Source organism: Somniosus microcephalus, chromosome 32 (assembly GCF_052327205.1).
Source record: "Somniosus microcephalus isolate GS21.2 chromosome 32, FLI_Smic_1.0, whole genome shotgun sequence".
NCBI classification, from domain to species: Eukaryota; Metazoa; Chordata; class Chondrichthyes; order Squaliformes; family Somniosidae; genus Somniosus; species Somniosus microcephalus.
In genome coordinates, this window is record NC_141018.1 from 33,379,453 (window position 1) to 33,392,268 (window position 12,816).

General features: G+C 43.3%; 1 protein-coding gene across 7 annotated transcripts in view; it reads right to left on the reverse strand.

Annotated features, from left to right (window-relative positions):
* Positions 1-12,816, reverse strand: part of peak1 (pseudopodium-enriched atypical kinase 1) — a 135,215-nt gene that overhangs the window by 76,956 nt on the left and 45,443 nt on the right. The window contains exon 1 of one of the 7 annotated variants that reach the window (XM_085972341.1): positions 3,442-5,621. The exons of the other annotated variants lie outside the window; for them this stretch is intronic. The gene's annotated coding sequence lies outside the window, so the exon portion shown is untranslated. Of the gene's footprint in view, positions 1-3,441; positions 5,622-12,816 lie in introns of those variants that run through there. 7 annotated transcript variants of the gene reach the window in all.

The following is a 12,816-nucleotide window of genomic DNA, read 5'->3' on the forward strand; positions in this document are numbered from 1 at the left end:
TGAAATGGAGGATATGTTCTTTCAGGACAACTGGGGTGTTATGCCATGCAATACACAAAGCACAATCAGGGCCGTTGACCTGTGGTGACTGAACAAGTCAAATTGCATTTTTATTATACGGCATTGTAGGATTTTTAATGCGTATTTTAGGGATTGTATTCTGTCAATTTTTCTGTGAAAATGATGAATCAGCGGCCTTAATTATTATATGTTCCTTTACTTCTGTACACAAATTTTATCATTTTTTTTTTTTTTTTTTTTTAAAAAGAATACACAGTAAGATGCTGGGCAAAATGTACAAGGATGGAGATTGATACCAAGATCAGGCAGGGAAAGGCTGATGTAGAGGTGACAGAAGACATGGAAGCAAGAGATAAAGTAGGAGGCCGGGGGGAGGCCGCGGGGAGGCCGGGGGGAGCCGCAGGGAGGCCGGGGGGGGGGGGCCGCAGGGAGGCCGGGGGGGCCGCAGGGAGCTGCAGGGAGGCCAGGTGAGCTTGGGTCACGTTGTTTGAAGCGGAATGGGTACTGGATTGGAACTGGGCGGGGGGTACACATCAAATGAAAGAATTTAGAAAGCTCGTCTTTAGCAGTTTACACCCATACAGGATGCAAAAGAAAAATTCAAAGCAATGCAAGAACAGAAATTTGAGTTAGCCGACCTAAATGGTTATGATACAACAAAATTTACCAGTACAAGATACCTCACTGGCTGGAGCTGGTGTAACTCATCCAATTGTCCACAATCTACTCGTGCTGAATCTGAGCATCAGATGGAGTTTGAACTGAGACTTCAATATAAGTGGGGATTGAGAGTCATTAACCCCGAGAACTACATTTCTGCAGCAAAATTATACGGTGTCTTCCTCGCCACCCAAATTGCAAATATCTCACAATCATACCTCACTACATACATAGCAGTGGAGCGGTACAAACCTTTTGTTGCAGTACTTACTGTATACACCAAGCAATATGGGTGTTTTTTGAAAATAAAAATACAGCAATTTGATATTCAAATTGCAGAACTTAACTGAATCCTGGCAGTCTTGCCCGAGTATCATGCCAATGCTTCTACTTTTAATTTAAAACAAATTTTTCATCCTATTTCAGGAAGTCTGAGCTACAAGGTACCAAGATAAATTAAGAATGTGAAGGCAGGCTAGCAGGCGGAGAAGCACTCACCAAGTAAATGGTTACAGAGCCATGCCCACAGATACCTGCACTGTGAATTCCTGAGCTTAGCAAGACCTTCTGGGAAACTCTTAAGCAGAGCGCTGGCACTTTCTGATAAACATGTGGGAAACCTCAAGTGCCAGTCAGCCCAGATCCCTCACTCACCTCCCAATAAACAGTTGCAATTTGGTCAGAATGGTAAGGGAGATCTGAAAGACAAGAAATAATTTTTAAAAGAGAGGAAATGGGGGAGGGAGAATCGAAGAACTCCAATCGGTGGAACAAATATTCAGCAGAGACTGCATCTGTGACGGAGGGGTCAGTAGTGTACTGCAAGACTGATTATGAATGGATATGCTACAGTACCTGCAGCTGTTTTCTCCTGGAAGTAGGACTCATCTTTCAAAATGAGCATAATGTTCTTTCCTGTAATATTTGTACGGGTGATTTTCTACAGATTTCTAATTATGAATTTTTCATATCATAAGGTAAATATACAGGCTGCATCAGGTGAGGTTGGCATTTAAGCAGCCTAACTTCCCGGAACAGCTCAAAGCTTACTCTCTTGGGCACTGGGTAAATTTGCATGCCAACAGCTATCTTTTCTGCTGTACAAACCTCTGTGCAATTGCACACGTCTTTGCTTTAGGACTTCATTTATACTGCTACTTCGATGCAAAGTGCTTCCCTGGGTACACACCAACGCAGAATTGGCAGTACAACTCTGAAGAGTACCAAGCACACCAAAGCTCTGAAACATGAGCCCGCCTCCAAGAGTTGTTTCACACTGGTTTGAGCTCCCAAAAAGTGGATTACTAATCCAGTTTTAAACTGAGGCAATGGGTCTTTGTATACAGTTTACAGGCAGCAACTATTCAGTATTCGTGAATTTAAAAAAAAAAAGTTCTATTTTTCCATTCTGAAATGTTACTGCGTTCCTCACAAAACAATAATGTCAGAACTACATGTGCAGTGAATCAGTTTTGATATTGTTCTTTAGCTACTGGCTCCCATAGTCCAGGTCTCCCGTAGCCAGTGGCTAAAAAACAATATTAAGCAATGAAGATAAAGCTAAAACTGATGAAATGTGATGGACTGATGGCTAAGGGAACCCATTTTTTCCCTAACTTTTTGATATCTCATCATGTATATTCCCCCATCCCCTATCATTTCTGCATCGTGACATCGCTTGTTGATGACGTCGTGATGCAATTATAATACGCATATGCAGCAGACAATTTGTCATGACTAGTCTACACAAGTATTACTTAATTGTTGGTGACATAATTTAAAAGTAACTTCAGGAGAGTGGTGTTCCAAGTGTAACAATAAAAAGCCCTTAAAACTTAAGCCAAAGTGTTACTCTGCACTACAGCACTAAGTGTGTGATAAAAGGAGTTTTTAGGCTCATGAAGTATATCTGGGCTGACAAGCTATGGTCAACATCACACATCGCTCAATGTACTGACATTGATAGAATTGATAGAAAGCAACTGCAGGCACTCTAGAATCAGCTCGGCTGTGGGTTCAAATCCCACTCCAACATTTAAACACAATCTAGGCTGAGGGAGTGCTGCATTGTCAGAGGTGCCGTCCTGAGGATACATTAAACCGAGGCTCTGTCTATCTGTTCTGTTGGTTCAGCTGGACATTAAAGATCCCAAGGCACTAGTTGAAGGGCACAGAGTTCTTGCGTTGTCCTGTTCGGCACTCTTCCCCTCAACCAGCATCACCAAAACAAAGATTAACTGAACATTCATCTCTGTTGCTTGCCAATTGACTGCTGCCTTTGACTACATCAAAAGTAATCCATTGCAAGTAAAATGCCTTGGGATGTATTGCTCCATAAATGCAAGTTATTTCTTTCTTTTTAATCGCTGCAGGTAATGGAGAAATTTCATTCTCCCTCGGCAATCTGTTAAGTGCTGTTTGCCATGAGTATGAAATGAGGAGTCATCCTCCAGGGGTAGCAGGAGAGAGGCAGATAAGGGAAACAAAGCAATATTATAAAAACACAGGGAAACAAATGAAGTATGGACATAAAGGGAACTGAGCAAGTGCTTTGTAGTCCATTTAGCAAAGAACGTCCTTTTATTTTACTGAAATCCTCATGACAACCCTGGCTCCAGATACAAGTTCAGAGAAAACCAATCATTCCAAGTTCCCAACCCTCTCATGACTCCTATGTTAACACAGCCACCATTTTCACACAAGGTTCCAATAGAAACAGAATTTTCAAGGTTACATTTAAAGCTTCACAGAATTCATTACCTAGATACGTCTGATCTCATCAACCTTCACAAATCACAGCTCTTTTTTAAGCTTTTGATCTTGATCACTTTTGTATAGAAGAGTGGCTTGTAACATTGAAACAGCTGTGATATGAAGACTCGGGCGCAAATCAAATGAAAATCATAAGAAATGCTGAAATAAAAACAGAGAATGCTGGAAACACTCAGCCAGTATCTGTGGAGAGAGAAACAGAATTAACCTTTCCGGTCAATGACCTTTCATCAGAACTGGAAGATGTTAAAGATGTACAGCTATTAAGCAAGTGCAGAGCCAGGGGGCAGGCAAGGCAGAGGTCTGTGAGAATGGAGGGCAGGAGTGATTAACTAACAAAAGTGGGTTGCAAGGCAAAATTAGGTGATAATGAGACATATAGAAATAAAATATGGGTCAAAAGGAGGTATAAATAGTTTCAGCAGAATAGCAGAGATGGGGGGGGACATGGTAAATCTGGTAAAGTGAAGGCTCCCATGGCTCAGGAATGTGGCGGAAGGCAGGCAGGTAGAGCCCAAGTGTGCGGACCACCCCTCCAGTACCTCAAGTGCCAGCCAACACCACCTCCACTCCCAGTGGCTCTGGTGCAGCCTTCATCTGCTGTCTGAGAGAAAACGGGCACGGTGGTGAAGGTCTAAAGTTGTTAAACTCAATGTTAAGGCCAAACGACTGCCATTAACACCTCTCCAAGATCATGCAAGAAGCTGGCCTGAGACAATTTTCCTCTGATCATCTGCAACTCTACTTTGCCTCACCTTACTGCCTGAGCGAATGCTAACCCGTGATGAGAATTTGATTTTACAGGCACAGTACCCGTTTTAACGTGAACAGATCAATTTTTATAAATATGCCAATTAAATCAAAGAATACACTTACTGAAGTGACCACATCACATTTGTATTGATAAAAAACACGCTTCAGTTCCTCCTCTTGCAGTACAGGAAACTCTTTTTATCCGGCACCGACGGGACCAGCATGGTGCCGGTTGAACAAAAAGTCCGGATTACAGAGAGGTATACTTACCAAGGTATGAGAGCCCCGTACACGGCCACGGGTGCAGGAACCCCGGTTACACGGCCACAAGTGCAGGAACCCCGGTTACACGGCCACAAGTGCAGGAACCCCGGTTACACAACCACAGATCCAGGAACCCCGGTTACACAGCCACAGATCCAGGAGTCCCTGTTGCACGGCCACAGGTGCAAGAACCCCGGTTACACGGCCACAGGTGCAAGGACTCCGGTTACACGGCCACAGGTGCAGGAACCCCGGTTACACGGCCACTAATATATAGTAAAACTTACCTGAGCCTAATCTTGAATTTTGACGGTTAAGAGAGATTTCCGGATATTTAGGTGCCGGTTAAAAGAGAGTTTCCTGTATATCTATATCATGTCTGAAAAAAATCCTAAAGTACTTCACAAATGGAAGTAGATAGGGTAATGGACACGGAGAGGGAGAGATTAGTCAAAACAATTGGGATATAAAGGAGAGAGAAGTGGTTTAGGGAGTGAGTTTCAGGGTGTGGTGCCAAAGCAGCTTTATCCACCGATGGTGAGCTGAAGGAAGATGGGACGTACAAAAGGAGACCAAAGGTGGCTGGGGGTGCGCGAGTGTTATAACTCTTTTATACAATGCAAGACCCGAGCTAGCACCACCAGTTCCCAACTCACAAGCCTCACGCAACAAGTTGCCACCCGACTGTAACCTGCCACAATGCATTGACGGCAGTGACTTAAGTGGCACTGTTCCCTCTAAGCTGCGCGTGCACACGCACTGATCCCTGAACTCGTGCGCAGCGGATTTGAAATGCCGCACAGAGAACTGAACATTAGTTGGGGCAGGGGAGGGGGGCCAATACACAATGGCCCCGGGAATCCAGACAGACTAGTTTGCGCGTCTTGTGACCTCAGAGTGGATCCCAATTGCAGCTCTTTAAGTGTGTGTTCCGATGGTTGATGGGTTGCTGTGTAATGCCGGGAGGGGTTTGGTTTTCTCCCTTTGACCTTTCAGCGGGACAGCAGGAAAATCTCTCGCTCTCTAATTCTTTGCCTTGCAGCCTTCATGGTACACCGGAGCTGCGCGAGCACAGTACCCTGTTGGGCCACGCTTTCATCGGCTCCACGCAGAGGTCAGGAGATCTGTTGGTGGCGAGTGGGGGGCGGGGGGGGGGGAAGATCGAGGATCGAAAGGGGAGGGGGAGGAAAGAGAGCGCGAGATCGGGGGGGGGGGAAAAGAGAGAGAGAGAGAGAGAGAGAAAAGAGAGAGAGAGGGAAAGAGAGAGACGGAGGGAGAAAGCAAGGGAGAGGGGTGGAGAGAGAGAGAGAGAGAGAGAGAGAGAGAGAGAGAGAGGGGGGGGTGAGGGTCCAGATGCGTGAAGTCCGTTTCCGGGGACTGAGGGGGCGGCCGCACTTTGGAACAACACAGGTGGAGGCGCAGCACAAGTACAATCGCTGCTTAAAAGGAGTCTAAACCTGGTTAAAACAAAAATTAGAATTTTTTTTTTTTTTTTTTTTTTTTTAATTCAGAAAAATATTTAAAGCCAGGAAAAAGTACGGGAAAGTGATGTTGAATGTCCCGCGGTAATATCCAGTTATATTGTGCCAGGTGTTGTCCCCTTTTGAAAGAGTCTCTCAGAGTTATTTAAATCATGTTATGAGAAAGGGGAAAAAGTTTGTGGCCCTGTTTGTACCTCAGAGTCTGTGTGAGAAGGAGGGAACGGCAGCAAAAAAAGAACAACTTCTCCAAAACTGATCCCAACTCATCGCCAAGGCAGGGATAGTTAACTTCACCGCCTTCTTAGGAAGTTTAACCACTTTATTCACTTTCTTATTTGAACTCCGTTTGAAATTAAGCGTTAATTTTATTATTTTTTGTTCTTTGTTTAACGACAACAACAACAACAACTTGTATTTACATAGCGCCTTTAATGTAGTAAAACGTCCCAAGGCGCTGCACAGGAGTATTTTAAGACAACAAATTTGACACCGAGCCACATAAGGATAAATTAGGGCAGGTGACCAAAAGCTTGGTCAAAGAGGTCAGTTTTAAGGAGCGTCTTAAAAGGAGGAGAGGGAGAGAGGCGGAGAGATTTAGGCAGGGAATTCCACAGTTTAGGGCCTCGGCAACAGAAGGTACGACCACCAAAGGTTGAACGATTATAATCAGGGATGCTCAAGATGGCAGAATTAGAGGGGCGCAGATATGTCAGGGGGGTTGTGAGGTTGAAGGACATTACAGCGATAGGGAGGGGCGAGGCCATGGAGGGAGTTGAAAACAAGGATGAGAATTTTGAAATTGAGGCGCTGCTTAACCAGGAGCCAATGTAGGTCAGTGAGCACAGGGGTGATGATGGGCGAACGGGACTTGGTGCGGGTCAGGACACGGGCAGCTGAGTTTGGATGACCTCAAGTTTACGTAGGGTGGAATGTGGGAGGCCAACCAGGAATAGTCAAGTCTAGAGGTAACAAAGGCATGGATGAGGGTTTCAGCAGCGGATGAGCTGAGGCAGGGGCGGAGACGGGCAATGTTACAGAGGTGGAAGTAGGCGGTCTTTGTTATGCTGCGGATATGTGGTCGGAAGCTCATTTCAGGGTCAAATATGACACCAAGGTTGCGAACAGAGTGGTTCAGCCTCAGACAGATGTTAGGGAGAGGGATGGAGTCAGTGGCGAGGGAACGGAGTTTGTGGCGGGGACCAAAAACAACGACAGCATTGAAGAGGGAAAAGAGAAACGTGGAGCAACTTCTGTCAAAGCTGCAATGAGTCTTGAAAGAATTTAAAGATTTTTAATGAACTTTTCACAAAAAATGAGTGTTAACAACACCTTTTCCTCCCCCTAAGTTTCGAATGTGATTTTGGAACAGAAACAAAAATCAAATTTCCCCTCAGCTAGACAAGTTTCAACCAGGTCTTGAAGTCCAAACGCTTTTAAAGAGGTTCTGAAATGCTTAAATCATTTTAAAATTGAAATTTCTCAATATTAGATTTTTAATGATCGACTGAAGTGAGTAGCTTTGCACAAACATGCAACCATGTTGTTGAGGAGGGGGATGGCAGGGAAGATTTGTAGGAGTTAATACTTTTTATTGACATTTTAAAAAGATGTAAGACATTCAGGAAGAGAACCAAAAAAGGGGAAAAACAAACCATTTATTTTGTCTGTCGTTCTATAGTCCTAACAAGTCCCAGGAATAATGTAAATATAGATTTCCACTTAAACGTTCAGTGGAGTGTTAACAGAAACACGAGTTATGTAATGATGCATAAAAACTGCAGGAAGCTACCTTAGAAGAAACTACTATTTGTTCATTGAGAAAGACACAGAAAATACTTGGATTAAACTGATAATGTACAATTTTGATTGGTAGAATATATTAGTAAACATTTCCAAGTCAGTCTGATTCATCTTTCTTCTTGGACAGGAGAACCAATGTTTATTTCTGTTAAATCGTAGCTTTTCCCGCTTTTTGCTTTTGATTCGGTGACGCAAATTGTGTATGCGTTTTTCTGCACTTGTGAATAAGTGCTGCATTTCTGACATGTTACATGGGGTGTGTGCTGGTTCAAGAAGACGACATTTATTAATGGAAGTGATTAAAGTTGGAAATACAGATACCTGTTTTTGTTCAATTCTTTTTAATACTGTGAACTAAAGAACTACAGCACTTTATATTTGTTGGTTGTCTGGTTGCATTGTGATTAATATTCTAATTACCTGTGTGGACGTCCAGCACGTCAGCGCCATAGGAAAGCCGCTGCTCCTGCTGCTTGTGCAGCCACTGCTATAGTGACATGAGGGATGCGCTAATACAGGAAACTTTCGTTAAAAGTCCGGAAAGCTCTATCTACCGGCAAAATTCAGGAGCCGTTTTCTGTAAGTTTTTTTTAACTTCTCGTTGCTTTTTTTTCCCCCCCCAGTCAGGCTCTGCAAGGTCTGTAGCTAAGCAACAGCTTCAGCTAGAGACGCTTGCAGCTGCAGCCGACTGTTTTGAAGCTGTTGCTAAGCAACAGGGTTTGTTGATTCACACGGAGCTGAAAAGCTCTATGTTTTAACATTAGGGCTGGATTATACGGCAGTTTTGATCTAACGGCACCAGCTCGGTCCCGTCAGTGCCGGATACCAGAAAGTTTCCTGTATGTTGAAAACTTTAAAATTAATACAAATTGCACAAATAGATATGCCTCCTTCAGCTCACCTTGGGCTTTTGGGTTGTTTGTCGATGCACAACTGCGTAACTGAGTGATGTTTCTGAAGTGTTAATGCATTATTATGCAGTTCCTTTATATCCCAGTCATTTCTGACAAGTAATTTTTTATTAAAGAGAGTTTCTACATGACGAACTAAAAGCTTTCAATTAATTCTACCGTAAACAAACTTGCAGAATGGGCGTGTAAATAAAAAATGAATCTCAATATAGGCAAGTGCGAGGTGGTGCATTTTGGTCGGAGGAATAAGACTCTTTGGAAAATAAGAGTCTAAATGGGGTAGAGGTAGAAAGGGATCTAGGGGTATAGATTCACAAATCATTAAATGTAGCAAACCAGGTTAAAAAAGCTATAAAAGTGCAAAGAAAGCACTGGGGCTCATTTCTAGAAGAATAGAATTCAAAAGCAGAAACATGTTAAACTTGTATAGAACCTTGTCTGGTTTGGACAGGTTGGGTGATTGGGCAGAAGCATGGCAGATGCAATATAACGTGGATAAATGCGAGGTTATCCACTTTGGTGTCAAAAACAGGAAGGCAGATTATTATCTGAATGGCAATAGATTGGGAGAAGGGGAAGTGCAACGACCTGGGTGTCCTTGTGCACCAGTCGCTGAAGCATGCAGGTGCAGCAGGCGGTTAAGAAGGCAAATGGTATGTTGGCCTTCATAGCGAGAGGGTTTGAGTACAGGAACAAGGATGTCTTGCTGCAGTTGTACAGGGCCTTGGTGAGACCACATCTTGAGTATTGTGTGCAGTTTTGGTCGCCTTATCTGAGAAAGGATGTTCTTGCCATGGAGGGAGTGCAGCGAAGATTCACCAGGCTGATACCTGGGATGGCAGGAATGACGTATGAGAGATTGGGTCGATTGGGCTTATACTCGTTGGAGTTAAGAATGAGAGGGGATCTCATTGAAACGTATAAAATTCTGACAGGACTGGACAGACTAGATGCAGGAAGGATGCTCCCGATGGTCGGGGAGTCCAGAACCAGGGGTCACAGTCTAAGGATAAGGGGTAAGCCATTTAGGACAGAGATGAGGAGGAATTTCTTCACCCAGAGAGTGGTGAACCTGTGGAATTCTCTACCACAGAAGGCAGTAGAGGTCAATTCATTAAATATATTCAAGAAGGAGTTAGATATATTTCTTAAGGCTAAAGGGATCAAGGGATATGGGGAGAAAGCAGGGACCGGGTACTGAATTTGGATGATCAGCCATGATCTCATTAAATGGCAGAGCAGGCTCGAGGGGCCGAATGGCCTACTCCTGCTCCTATCTTCTATGTTTCTATGATTGTCTTATGATTTGAGACGGTGGGGTGGCAATATGGCATTACTATATATATGTTTTAAGTGCTGTTGTAAAAGTTGTTGTTGTTTTAAAATTTGCTCACGGACGAAAAGGTCGCACTCAAAGGAGTTTGTGGCCCACTCAGTACAAAAAAAAAGAGGGATCATTGCTTAGAGGACTCATGGCTGATCTGATCCGATCCTAACTGCCAATCCACTATCACAGAACCATCTCCTGCATCTAACAGAATTAGACACACGAAATAGGAGCAGGATCAGGCTACACGGCCCCTGGGCCCACTCCGCTACCCACAGGGCCATGACCGATCCGAACCTAGACTCATGTCCAAATTCCTGCCCGCTCCCCGTAACCCTCAATTCCCTTTACTTCTAGGAAACTGTCTATTTCTGTTATAAATTTATGTAATGATGTAGCTTCTACAGCTTTTTGGGGCAGCATATTCCATGGACCTACCACCCTCTGAGTGAAGTAGTTCCTCCTCATCTCAGTTTTGAAAGAGCAGCCACTTATTCTAAGACTATGCCCCCTAGTTCTAGTTTCACCCATTATCGGGAACATCTTCCCTGCATCCACCCGATCCAACCCCTTCACAATCTTCCATGTTTCAATAAGATCGCCTCTCATTCTTCTGAACTCCAATGAGTAGAGTCCCAATCTACTCAACCTCTCCTCATATGTCCATCCCCTCATCCCCGGGATTAACCGAGTGAACCTTCTTTGTACTGACTCGAGGGCAAGTATGTCCTTTCTTAAGTATGGACACCAAAACTGTACGCAGTATTCCAGGTGCGGTCTCACCAATACCTTGTACAACTGAAGCAATACCTCCCTATTTTTATATTCTATCCCCCTAGCAATGAAAGCCAACATTCCATTGGCCTTCTTAATCACTTGCTGCACCTGTATACTAACCTTTTGAGTTTCGTGCACCAGGACCCCCAGATCCCTTTGTACTTCAGTACTTTCCAGTTTCTTGCCATTAAGATAATAACTTGCTCTACGATTTTTCCTGCCAAAGTGCATAACCTCACACTTTCCAGTATTGTATTCCATCTGCTAAATCTCTGCCCACTTACTTAGCCTGTCTATGTCCCCTTGAAGGTTTTTTATGTCCTCCTCACTCACTACTTTCCCCCCCATCTTAGTATCATCTGCAAACTTTGATATGTTACACTCGGTCCCCTCCTCCAAATCGTTAATATAGATTGTAAAGAGTTGGGGACCCAGCACTGACCCCTGCGGAACACCACTAGTTACTGATTGCCAGCCTGAGAATGAACCATTTATCCCAACTCTCTGCCTTCTGTTAGATAGCCAATCCTCTATCCATGCCAGAATATTACCCCCAATCCCGTGATTTTTTATCTTAAGCAATAATCTTTTGTGTGGCACCTTGTCAAATGCCTTTTGGAAGTCTAAATACACTACGTCCACTGGTTCCCCTTTCTCCACCCTATATGTTACTTCCTCAAAGAACTCCAGCAAATTTGTCAAACATGACTTCCCCTTCATAAAACCATGCTGACTTTGTCCTATTAAATTATGATTATCCAAATGTCCTGTTACTGTCTCCTTAATAAATGGACTCCAAAATTTTACCTACCACATGGTACCTTAGCTTCCATTTTAAGGTTTAAGCCTCAACACAGTAACTAGACGCATAATTCATTGCAGGAGTACTGACTCACCCGCTCATTGTACATCACTGTATGGTGCCTCCATTAAACAGGTGGGTTCTTTTACAAATATTAATAATTTACCAGCCATTATTGTCACCCAATAGACTTGAGAAAAGCGGCTCTGCAAGCCCCATACCTAGATATCAACTTCCTAATGGAACAATAACTGTCATTTTTGCTGGGCTAAGGTGTCCTTCGTGAACATCTCTATTGGAGAAAGATTTGCAAACAAACACATTTTGGCATATAAATCTGTCTACCATGCCAGGTTTTAGGGTACGATCAGAACAAGAAGTTTCTTCTTTTTCTTGGCATTCAACAGTCGAGAAGGTTGCTAAGGATACAATTATGCGATTTACAGCTTTTAATATGGTATTAAAACAGCTATTTATAGTCTGCACATCAGCGAACTAGTAGGGCAAAACAGGGAAGGAAAATCTTCAGAATACTCTGCAAGTAGCTCGCTTTCCTGGAGAGAAGAGCTGTAACTGGTTCGGCCCCCACCCCCCAAAAAATGAATGAATTAGACCCAGGAAGCAAATACCCCCTCTCGTCAGCAATGTCATACAGCAGCTCTGGAAAGAAGACCACCTAAAATGCTGGGCTAAAGGTTCAAATCATTTTTGAAAAATGTTAAAAATCATACATTTGCGATTGCATATTTTGATATTGGAGGAATATTTTGAGCAGTACTTTTTCTTCCCTTTTAAGTCATTTAAAAAAAAAAATCTAGACAATATCTATAGTGTGATGCTTAAATAATAAATTCTGAATCCTGTAACATTTGACTATTTTGGCTTTGATTTGAGGTTTTTAGTGTTATGTTCAAAAGAATTGTCCAATTGAAAGTGTTCCAGGATTTACTACTAAAAGTTGTCAAAACTGCAAGCTTTTAAAGAGAAGTACTCACCCATAGATCGCGTTCATACAGTTAATCATGTTTTAAAAACACTAGCTCTTAAACATATTTGCATTTATTTACAGTTAAGGGATATTCACTTTGTGCAGGCAGTGGATGAGCGGTGGGCACTGCAATCACGCTGTTCAGCCAACGTCCTTAGCAGGAGGCTCAAGCCATTTTGGGGGTCAGGTCTCATTACCATTTGATTGGCGAGGAGCGAGCTCTGGACCAGTGCTCACGGGCAGCTCACCAAGTGGGCTGG